General features: G+C 41.0%; 1 pseudogene; it reads left to right on the top strand.

Annotated features, from left to right (window-relative positions):
* The first annotated feature begins 472 nt into the window (after nucleotides 1-472).
* On the top strand, nucleotides 473-854 carry LOC125138136 (60S ribosomal protein L34-like; annotated as a pseudogene).
* The last annotated feature ends 10,896 nt before the right edge of the window (nucleotides 855-11,750 follow it).

Genomic DNA, 11,750 nt, shown 5'->3' with positions numbered 1-11,750 from the left:
AAAAATTTTGAAGAATAGAGAGCAGCACATTGATTTATAAGACAACATCAAATGATTCAACATACATGTGATTAGAGCCTCAAATGAAGAGGAGAAAGAATACAGTAGAAGATAGTGGAAGAAATGATGGCCAAACATTTCCCACATTTTGTAAAAAATACCAACCTACAGATAAACAACACGTATCCATAATGGAATACTACTTAACCATAAACAATGACATATTGCCATTTGCAACAACATGGAGCACTTGGAGGTTATTATGCTTAGTAAAGTCAGACAGAAAAAGATAAATACTGTATGCTATTCCTTATATGTGGAATCTAAAAAATATAACAAACTGGTGAATATAACAAAAAAGAAATAGATTCACAGATATAGAGAACAAACTTGTGGTGACCAACAGGGAGAGGGAAGGATGGGGGGATAGGAGATTAAGAGATAGAAACTACTATTTATAAAATAGCTCTTCCTGGGACAGTATCCAAAGGCATTCACAATGGTTCAGTGATTGACATACCATCATAGGCTATCCTACAACACAGCCTCTAACAAAACTAGGACGTCCTGAACCCCTGGTAATAGAACTGTTTACCTTTATACCAAGAAGGTTGGGAAAGTACCAAAATCTGCATGTGGCATGTGCCCAGGCCGACTTCAAGGAGTTCATGCTATGAGACCTAAAGTTCTTATGAGATTGTCTAAAACAAAAAACACATCAGTTGGGCCTATGATGGTTTCATGTGTGCTAAATGTGTGTGTGTGATAGGATCAAAACCGCTTTCTGTATTGAGGAGAAGAAAATCATTGTAAAAGTGCTGAAAGAACAAGCACAGAGTCAGAAAGCTAAATAAGGAACTCCTGACAGGACTCAGTGGAAACAAATCTAACTTGCATCCATGAGGATGCAAGTTCGATCCCTGGCCTTGCTTAGTGGATTAAGGATCCAGCATTGCCATAAGCTGTGGTGTAGGTTGCAGACGTGGCTCGGATCTGGCATTGCCGTGGTTGTGGCGTAGGCCGGCAGGTACAGCTCCAATTCCACCCCTAGCCTGGAAATCTCCATGTGCCATGAGTGCGGCCCTAAAGAAAAAAGAAAGCTAAATTTTAAAAAATGAAGATTTTTTTGAGTAACAAAAAAATCAAAAAGCCTTTAAAAATAAAATATATAAGCTACAAGGATATATTGTACAGCACAGGGCATATAGTCAATATTTAATAATAACTAAAAATAGAGTATAATCTTCAAAAATTGTAAATCAGGAACTCCTGTTGTGGCGCAGCAGAAACGAATCTGACTAGGAACCATGTGGTTGTGGGTTTGATCCCTGGCCTCGCTCAGTGGGTTAAGGATCTGGTGTTGTCGTGAGCTATTGGTGTAGGTTGCAGACACAGCTCAGCTCTGGCATTGCTGTGGCTCTGGCGTAGGCCAGCAGGTATACCTCCCCTTAGACCCCTAGCCTGGGAACCTCCATATGCTGCAGGTATGGCCCTAAAAAGACAAAAGACAAAAAAAATAAAGATAAAAATAAAAATTGTACATCACTCTGGTGTATACCTGAATCATAGGATATTGTACATCAACTACGCCTCAATTAAAACATGTTTAAGGGGTGGGGGTAAGCAAAATGGGTGAAGGTGCTCAAAACGTATAAACTTCCAATTATAAGATAAATTAGTTCTGGGGATGAAAACATACAACACGAGGATGATCGTTAACAACACTGTATTTTATATTTGAAAGTTGTTAAGACAGTAGATCTTAAAAGTTCTCATCCCAAGAGAAAATATGAGTAACTAAAGGTGGTGACAAATGTTAGATAAACGTACTGTGGTGATCATTTCACAGCATGTACACACATCACATCAGTCTGTTGTATACCTGAAACTAATACAGTATTATCTGTCAGTTATACCTCAAAAAAAAACTTACTTTGATGTGTGAAGTACATCAAAAAAAGAAGTGGGAAGGTATTCCAAATATTAAAAAAAAAGAAATTCAACCAGAAAAAGACATCTTTACAGTGCCAAAAGGTGGTGGGGAAGTCAATCTTGAAATAATATATACAGCTAAAATACCCTCCAAAAATTAAGGTGGTACCAAAACAGACATACAGACCAATGGAACAGAACAGCGAACCCAGAAATAAACCCAGACGCCTTTGGTCAATTAATCTTCGACAAAGGAGGCAAGAACATAAAATGGGAAAAAGACAGTCTTTTCAGCAAGCATTGCTGGGAAACCTGGACAGCTGCATGCAAAGCAATGAAACGAGAACACACCCTCACACCATGCACAAAAATAAACTCCAAATGGCTGAAAGACTTAAATATAAGACAAGACACCATCAAACTCCTAGAAGAGAACAGAGGCAAAACATTCTCTGACATCGACCTACAAATGTTTTTCTCAGGTCAGTCTCCCAAGGCAACAGAAATAAAAGCAAAAATAAACCAATGGGAACTAATCAAACTGACAAGCTTTTGCACAGCAAAGGAAACCATAAAAAAACCTAAAAAGACAATTTGCAGAATGGGAGAAAATAGTTTCAAATGATGCAATGGACAAGGGCTTAATCTCTAAAATATACAGACAACTTACACAACTCAACAGCAAATAAGCCAACAACCCAATTGAAAAATGGGCAAAAGACCTGAATAGACATTTCTCGAAGGAAATTACACAAACGGCCAAGAAGCCCATGAAAAAATGCTCAACATCACTGATTATTAGAGAAATGAAAATCAAAACTAGCATGAGATACCACCTCAAACCAGCCAGAATGACCATTATTAATAAATCCACACATAACAAATGCTAGAGGGGCTGTGGAGAAAAGGGAACCCTCCTGCACTGCTGGTGGGAATGTAAACTGGTACAGCCACTATGGAGAACAGTGTGAACGTACCTTAGAAAACTATACATAGAACAACTATATGACCCAGCAATCCCACTTTGGCATGTATCTGGACAAAACTTTCCTTAAAAAAGACACATGCACCCGCATGTTCATGGCAGCGCTATTCACAATAGCCAAGACATGGAAACAACCCAAATATCCATTGACAGATAATTGGATTAGGAAGATATGGTGTATATATACACAATGGAATACTACTCAGCCATTAAAAAAGAACAAAATAATGCCATTTGCAGCAACATGGATGGAACTAGAGACTCTCATCCTGAGTGAAAGAGTCAGAAAGACAAAGACAAATACCATATGATAGCACTTATATCTGGAATCTAATATACAGCACAAATGAACCTTTCCAAAGAAAGGAAAATCATGGACTTGGGGAATAGACTTGTGGTTGCCAAGGGGGAGGGAGTGGGATGGATTGGGAGCTTGGGGTTAATAGATGCAGACTATTGCCTTTGGAATTGATTAGCAATGAGATCCTGCTGTGTAGCACTGGGAACTATGTCTAGTCCCTTATGATGGAGCATGATAATGTGAGAAAAAGAAGGTATACATGTATGTGTAACTGGGTCACCATGATTTACAGTAGAAAGAAAAATAATAATCTATTGGGGAAATTTTTTAAAATGCTAAAAAAAAAAAAGAAGAAGAATGCTCCCATAACCTTAAAAAGAAAAACGAAAGTGAAATACACATTGTCAGGTACATGAAAACTAAGAGAAGTCATCACCAGCAAACCTCTGCAAGAAATGCTAGACAAAATTCTTCAGGCTGAACATAAATGTAATCAGATGAAAATTCAGATCTGGAGGAAGTAAAGCATCAGAAAGGTAAATATGTTGTATATTAAAAGGCTATCATTTTTCATTTCATTAAACACACTAAAAGATAAATGACTCTTTAAAAAATTATTTTTGCCGCATAATTTTTGTAGATAGAAAATATATGACAATAACACAAAGTGCAAGGATATAAGCATTTCAGAGACTTTCGTTTCTGGTGCCTAACTTTTACTTTAATTAAATGCCTTCTTATCGTGCCTAAAGTTTGCAATAGTAGCCAACCAGAGGAACAACAGAAATAAGAGACATGGTCTCTGACATCAAGGAGCATACAAGGAGTTGAGAAAGCAAAATACACCACAGTGACATACTTTGGCAATAATTACAAAGCAGTGACTTGAAAATAGCAACACAGACGAAATGCCTGTTTTCCTAGGAGCCAGAGCACAAAAGAGTTCAGGAATGCGCTCTTAGCCCATTGGGAGACATTTGGGGAAATGAGATCAGGGAAACCATGTTTTCCCCCTTCGTTGGACAGTATTTGTGAGCTGGAATTTCAGCCCTACCAGCCCTCAGTGGGCACCTCTGTACAATGAAACTGCACAACCACAGGGGCTCTGATCTGATTCCAGAGGGAATTAGGAGAGCTTTCTAGCGTCCTGAGCCCTGCTTCATGAATGTGGACTGGACTATCCTCACATAAGAAAGAAAGAAAGAAAGTTCTGCATTAATTTGCAGAAAGAGCTTCAAAGGTTCTCAATCAAGCCCCTCATGTTTTTGGATGTTTGCATCCAGCTTGATTAAACTTTGTTTTGTCTTTCTGTCTCAAACAGTCTTATGAGAAAGTCTTATATTTCACCTTTAAATTTCACCTTTTTAGGAGAAATTGTGGAGGCAAGTTACTCAAATGAAAGAGAAACTATAAAAGTGTATACTTGTTGATTAGTATTGAATTTAAATAGCCCAAAGAATATTTTACCAGGCAATGACTCTCAGGAATGATCTTTAAAGCAGTCTTTTTGCTCCCTTTCCTATTGCACATACTCATGTATACACACAGACAGAGTCCATCTGTGCTGGTGCAAATATTAACTTCAAATGTGGCAGCATGATTTTTCTCTTAATGAGGTAAGTCATCAACTGCCAGATTGGGAGTTAACAGCCCCTGCCATTTAGAATTATTATAAGTATTTTTAAAGAGTGTAGAAATTTTAATTTTTAAACTAAGAGGAGATGTTATTGTTTGTGTCTTAAAGAAAATAGGAGTCCCCTAGTGGCCTAGTGGTTAAGGATTTGGCCTTATCACCACGGTGGTGTGGTTTTGATTCCTGGCCTGGGAACTTCTGCATGTCGTGGGTGTGGCCAAAAGAAAATAAACAAAAAATTTAAATCGTTATTCTCACTGTGCCCTCAAAATTCGTAAGTTCGTTAGTTATAAAATTATTTATGTTCACTGGAGGGTTGTGTTTCCAAGACACACAAAAAAAGTAAGAAAACTTTAAAATTTGCATGCCACCCACCTACAAATAAACAATGCTGGAGTTCCCGTCATGGCAGAGCGGAAACGAATCCGACTAGGAACCATGAGGTTGCAAGTTCCATCCCTGACCTCACTCAGTGGGTTAAGGATCTGGCATTGCCATGAGCTGTGGTGTAGGTCACAGATGAGGATTGGGATCTGGTGTTACTGTGGCTGTGGCGTAGGCCAGTAGCTGTAACTCCCATTAGACCCATAGCCTGGGAACCTCCATATGCCATGGGTGCAGCCCTAAAAATCAAAATAAAATAAAATAAAATAAAATAAAGCAATCCTAACACTTTTGTTTTCCCTCCAGTCTATCTTTTCTGCATGAAGGGTACATCCAGACAATAAAAAAAGGTTGTTTTTAATAACTTTTAGGTTGAATGAATTTCTTTCATGTAACCTATTGTTAAAGATCTTTCAAACACTTTCAGATATCTGCCATGATTATTTATCTGTCATTGTGGTAGCCAGCCTCCAAGGTGACACCCAGTGATTATGGCCTCCTGGTATTCACGACCCAGTGCAGTGTCACTCCACATTGAGTAGAGGTGAACTGTGTCACCAGATATGGTACTTCGGAAGTAATTGTTTGACTTTCAAGACCGTGTCATAAAAGATGCGCCAAGTTTCACTTTTTTGGGTTACTCAGTACAGGAGAAGCCAGTTGACACATGAGGACCCCAAGATCTCCGTAGAGAGATCCACGTGGTAGAGAATAGAGGTCTCCTACCGATAATCAGCTTGCATTGTCAGGTATTTGAGGCTGGCACCATGGACTTAGATCCTCCCATTCAGTCAAGTTCTCAGATGACTGCCGCCCTGCCCCACACCTTGATTGTGAGAGAGTCTGACACAGAACCACCAAGCTAGCCTGCTCCTGGGTCCCTGACCCTCAGAAATTGTGTGAGTTAATGAATATTTACTGTTTTGTATATCTAAAGTTTGGAATAACTTATTAAACACAGATAAATAATAACGATTTCAGTACCCGAAGTGGGGCATTACCATAAGAAAAATCCTAAAATGGGGCGGGGATGCCTTTCTGATAGGTAAGATAGAAAAGTAAAAGCATAAGGTGCATTGAAGAAACTTAGCAGAAGCCTGGTGACCTTCAGAGATGCAATCAGAAAGGACTTAGAGGAAAATCTGGAAAATATTTTTGAGAACTAGAAGACAAGAGATTCTCGTTAGATATGGCAGAAAATTTAGCAACACTATCACATGCAAAAACATGGGGCGAAAAAAGAAAATGTATCTAATGAACTAAATGGTCTAACGAAGGAGATTTCCAGGCCGAATACTGAAAGTGGTGCTTGGTCTCTTCTTATGGCAAAATGTGAGAGGAGAGATAAGCTGAAGGAGGAACTATTAAATAAAAAGGAGTCAAGGCTTTCTGCTTCTGAAGTTTGCCAGATGACAGAAAATGCTAAAATTGTACAATAGCTTCCAGGCAAAGTGAAACTTTTGAGAGCCCTGGGAAAGGGGGATTGTACTTTGCAGCTCAATGATCCCCAATAATTCCTGGTTTTCCTGTCCCAATTGAAGTCCCTACCATAATCAATAGGACAGATCTGTGCAACACATAGGGATAGGGATACAGTAGGATAGTTACACAGGTAGTTGCAGAAGTCCCAGTTGTAGAAGTCCCACACCCTGGATAGAGAGGGCAACCTAGGGAAATTTGGGCGACCACTGTAAGTTAAGAAAGCCATCAGAATGTCGTGGAATGAAGCCACCTTGCTCAACTCTAAACCCATAAGTAAAAGCACGAGGTAGGCCTCAGGTCATTAAGGGAAAGATAAAACTTTGAGGCCTGCCTTCAAGCTCAGCAAGATAATGATCCTTAGGACTAAAGAGAGGAGTGGAAGGGAAAGCTGACATTCCAAAGCAGGAGACCCTCGTGATGCAGAAACCTGAGATGACTCAACATATGCTGGCGTCCTAACGTTACCACCTTCATGCTGATCTGAATAAGCCACATGACAGTCCTAGTTTGACCTCATAGGGTCAAAGACTCTCTTACCGGATACAAAGGAGGAGCTAATGATGTAAGCCTGACATCTACTCAAAGAACGAGGAAGAAGGCGGCCTTTTCCCCCTCCCCACTTTCCTTGGGTTATAAAAATATAGCCCACCTAATGCTTAGAGCAGAGCCCCTCGCCTGCCCACTTGTATCCCTCACAAGTGTCCTATCTTAATATATCTATTTCTTGCCTATCACTTTGCTTCTCACTGAACTTCTGCACTGAGGCAACAAAGAACCTGAGCCTCAGTAAGTCCAGATACCAGGTGAGCAATTCTAATTTAAAAAACCATGGGTTCAAGTCCCAGTCTCGGTTTAGGCTGGGTTTGAGTCGGAGGTGTTTCGGTTTTAATAGGATATTAGAAAATAGCAGAATGTGACTTAAAGACACTGCAGTTGCTACTTTGCTTTCTCCTGGATCGCTCCCTGGAGAAGCCAGCGACCATCTCGGGAGAGGCCATCCCCAGTGCCATGGAGAGGTCCACACAGGGAGGAACGGAGACCTCAGCCAACAACCAGCACTAACTCAGCAAGCACACATGTGAGCCGCCTTGGAAGCAGAACCTCCGGCCCCAGGCAAGCCTTCAGATGACCACAGCCCTGGCCAACAAATTGACTGAAACCTCATGATATATCCTGGGGCAGAACCATCCAGCTGAGATGTTCCTGGGGTCTTTGCCCAGAGAAATTGTGTGAAATAATAAATATTTATCGTTTTAAAGCCACAAAGTTTGGGGGTAACTGGTTGTGTACACATAGATAAATAATTGAGCTGTATTTCATCATATGGATATACCATAATTCAGTGTTGAACATTCAGATTTCTTCCAATTTTTCATCATGACAAATACTACCACTTTAAAGAACCTGATAAATAATAAATAGTCTGAATCTCGAGTATGTCTCTAGACTAAATTCTTAGAAGCAAAATGACTAGATATGAGCAATGTAAGTTCACAACTGCATTATACAAGCTTATGTGTTTTACTGCAGACTCAGCTATGCTTTTAAAAACCACAAGACAAGGATACTCACTATCACTGTTCTTATTTAATACTGTCCTGGAATAAACACACTGAGAAAAGAAAACGAAATTATAAGCATAAAAGATAAAAGAGGAAAAACTTTAACCGCCACTATTTCCATTTGATATGATGAATATTTGGAAAACACAATAGAAACTACCAAAAAGCTATTATAAATGATAAGAGAATCCGGTAATGCAACAAGACCCTACACACATTTAAGACACTTTGAACAGAGTTCTGACCACGTGGGTTTCTAGGCAGTGGCAGCAGGAAAAATAGAGCCGCTTCTTGACCATATCCTACTGAATTCATCTCATTCAACAAGCAAGCTCCACAAATACATACACTAATGTTAGCTGTCTTACTCTTTAATACTCCATGTATACCTCTCAAATGTGCACATATGCATTTTTTTGGGGGGAAGGGCAGCCCGCAGCACGTGCAGTTCCTGGGCCAGGGATCAGATCCACGCCTGGGTTTCCACCTAGGCTGCGGCAACTTAACCCACTGATCCTTAACGCATGGTGACAGTGTTTTGAATCTGCATCCCAGCACTCCAGAGATGCATCAGATCCGGAAGCACCACAGTGGGAACCCAGCACATGCACTTATAATCCGTATATCAGGAGAAGGAGTTGTTCCCAATTGTGAAACTCCAACTTGCAAGAGGGGAAAAAAGGAGCCCCTGGTGGTGGAAGCAGTTTGTCCACCTGAACAGCTTCATTCTTTACCTCAGTCCCTGAGATTCTCCTGCTCCTTCAGATAACCTTCTCTGAGACCCACCACCAGGTTTCACTGTGGAGCATCTTGCTTCCCCAGCCCCTGCTGAGTCCCTCTCGCACTCCTGGCAGGCTCTTTGCTCTGAGAGTTTCTATGTTCCCGTCCCTGAGGGTATGTTCAAGTGCAGAAGCCTCACCAGACTGACGCTGCAAACTCTCCCCATAGTTCCAGGGCTCAGGAACAAGGGGCTCTTGACTCTGAACCACAAACTCTTCTGCCCTTGCGAGTCACCCTTCTTTCCCAGATCAACGAGCAAGGGACAGAGTCAATCGGGACGCTTCGCCTCGGTTCATTGCCTTGCACAACCCAAAGAAGACATCGGAGGTTATCCCTTTTGGATAGAAATGAGGAAGGGAATAGAGCCAGAGGAAGGGCCCAACGTCTGAACGGCAAATCTCTGCAGCAGCAAGGACTCAGGGTGACAGTGCTTGCCACTTGAGGTTTCACTCCAGGCTGAGAGCCCTGGCAGGAATGTTTTAAACACATGCGGCCTTCCCGCCATGTCTGGCAAATATTCCTAAGGCTGAAGTGCATCAAAACACGGGAGTATGTTGGGGATGCATCCCTGCAGTCTTCTCAGGCATCAGAGAGCTGAGTACACCAGCCACTAACTGGTGCCTCCAGATCCCCACTAAGTAGACATGGGGCATGAGCAAGGAGAGCAGTCTGTGAGTGGTATTTCAGTACACACACACACACACACACACAGAGTAGGTGGCTCTCCAAAGGCCAGGAGACAAGATGCCAGAAACCAATGGGTGCGCTGTTTCCAAAGTGAACCACAGGGTTCAGGCCCCCCAATTTCAGCAAGTAACGATGGAGCCTCTGAGAATCTCATCCTTAGCATGGACAACTTGCCGTGGCTGAAGCACATGCCATGTTTGCTCACATTAATCTGCAACCGAGACCAACAGAGAACAGAGCAACTGATTTCTAAATGCTTAGAAAGAGAGAAAATGGGTGAAAGTCATTCACTGTCTAGGAAGTTATTAAAATACCACATCCTGGAATCTCCTGAATGTGATTTTCCATCAGGTTTCACACCACCTTTGGGGCTTCTCCATTTACCCCAACAGGTGTACTGAGGAATTCACAAAACAGATGTGCTATGAATTTCATTTGAAATGAATATAGAGCAGATCACATTTGGTGAGTCAGAGTGAGGCAATCTGAAATAAAATAAAAATTGAATGTGGCGAACTAAAAAAAAAATAGTGAAACTCATAGCTCTCCAGACAAAATTAGCATGTTAAATGGATAAGAGAGCAAAAGAGTGCATCACTCTCCTTTTTGAAAATCAGAGATGTTTGTAATTCTTTGGTGTGGGGTTTTAATTTCGATGCATACTGAATTTCATTTTATCTATTTATTTTATTTTGACGATTTTTATTTTTTCCATTATAGCTGGTTTACAGTGTTCTGTCAATTTTCTACTGTACAGCAAGGTGACATACATATATACATTCCTTTTCTCACATTATCACACTCCCTCATAAGTGACTAGATATAGTTCCCAGTGCTACACAGCAGGAGCTCATTGCTTATCCATTACCAATGATGCATATTGAATTTCAAAACACATTCTCGGTCCACCATCCAGTTTGGTTCGGCCTCTCCTGTGTGGTTGGCACTAAGCTCAGCACTGTGATACAGAGGAGAGTCATACACACCTGCCCAGAGAAGGATGGAGAAGACAACATTCTTGCAATTTGGAGACAAACAGAAATAATGCACCAAGCCTGGGCAGCAAACATCTTGGAGAGCTAACTAAGGTCCTGGGCATGGCCCCGAGAACTCCCCAAATAATGCCAGGCCACAAATGGCTTTTTAAGCCACATTACATGTTGATTTTATAACACAAAATATGCATCTGAGCACAGCAGATTTACTTCCCTAATTATATTTGCTTGTGCTAATATTAACATTAGCCTGTATTCCCTGGTCACCTTCAGAGGAAGACGTGCTTTAGAAGCACGTCTCACAACAAGATAAAGAAGGATTGAGGAGTTCCCGTTGTGGCTCAGCAGTAACGAACCTGACTAGCATCCATGAGGACGTGGGTTCGATCCCTCGCCTCGCTCAGTGCATTGAGGATCTGGCTTGTCCTGAGCTGCAGTGTAAGTTACAGACGAGGCTCAGATCGGGCATTGCTGTGGTTGTGGCATGGGCCAGCAGCAGCAACTCCAATGTGACCTCTAGCCTGGGAACATCCATATGCCACAGGTGCGGCCCAAAAAGCAAAAAGCAAAAAAAAAAAAAAAAAAGGATTGAAGATGCTCCAGCCAAGAAACGTGGCTCGTGTCACACCCTCTGTCCTTTCCTCTCCACATTTTTTTTTTAATTCTTTTCTTTCTTTCCTTTTTTTTTTTTTTTTTTTTTGAGAAATTATCTATGACTCCTTCGGAATATGAAAACATGTTTATTGTAATCTTTAGAAAATCATGAGAGGAGAAAGAAGCCACTTTTTAATTTCTTAAGCCCCTACTAAAGGCTAGATAGTGTACTAAATGTTTTACATAAGTTATCCCTTTTAATCCTCCCTAAAGTCCGGGAAAGAAGGCATGGTTATCATCAGTTTGGAGACAAGAAAGCAAGCACAAAAGTATTTCCATAAGCAATAAAAGACTGAGCCTGAGTTTGGTCCACCAACATTAAGGCCTCTTTCTTTACACTACCCAGTACACGTTA

The sequence above is a fragment of the Phacochoerus africanus genome, chromosome 10 (genome assembly GCF_016906955.1).
Source record: "Phacochoerus africanus isolate WHEZ1 chromosome 10, ROS_Pafr_v1, whole genome shotgun sequence".
Lineage (NCBI taxonomy): Eukaryota > Metazoa > Chordata > Mammalia > Artiodactyla > Suidae > Phacochoerus > Phacochoerus africanus.
The sequence above is the reverse complement of the archived record's forward strand: the minus strand, read 5'-3'. Positions and strand labels throughout refer to the sequence as shown.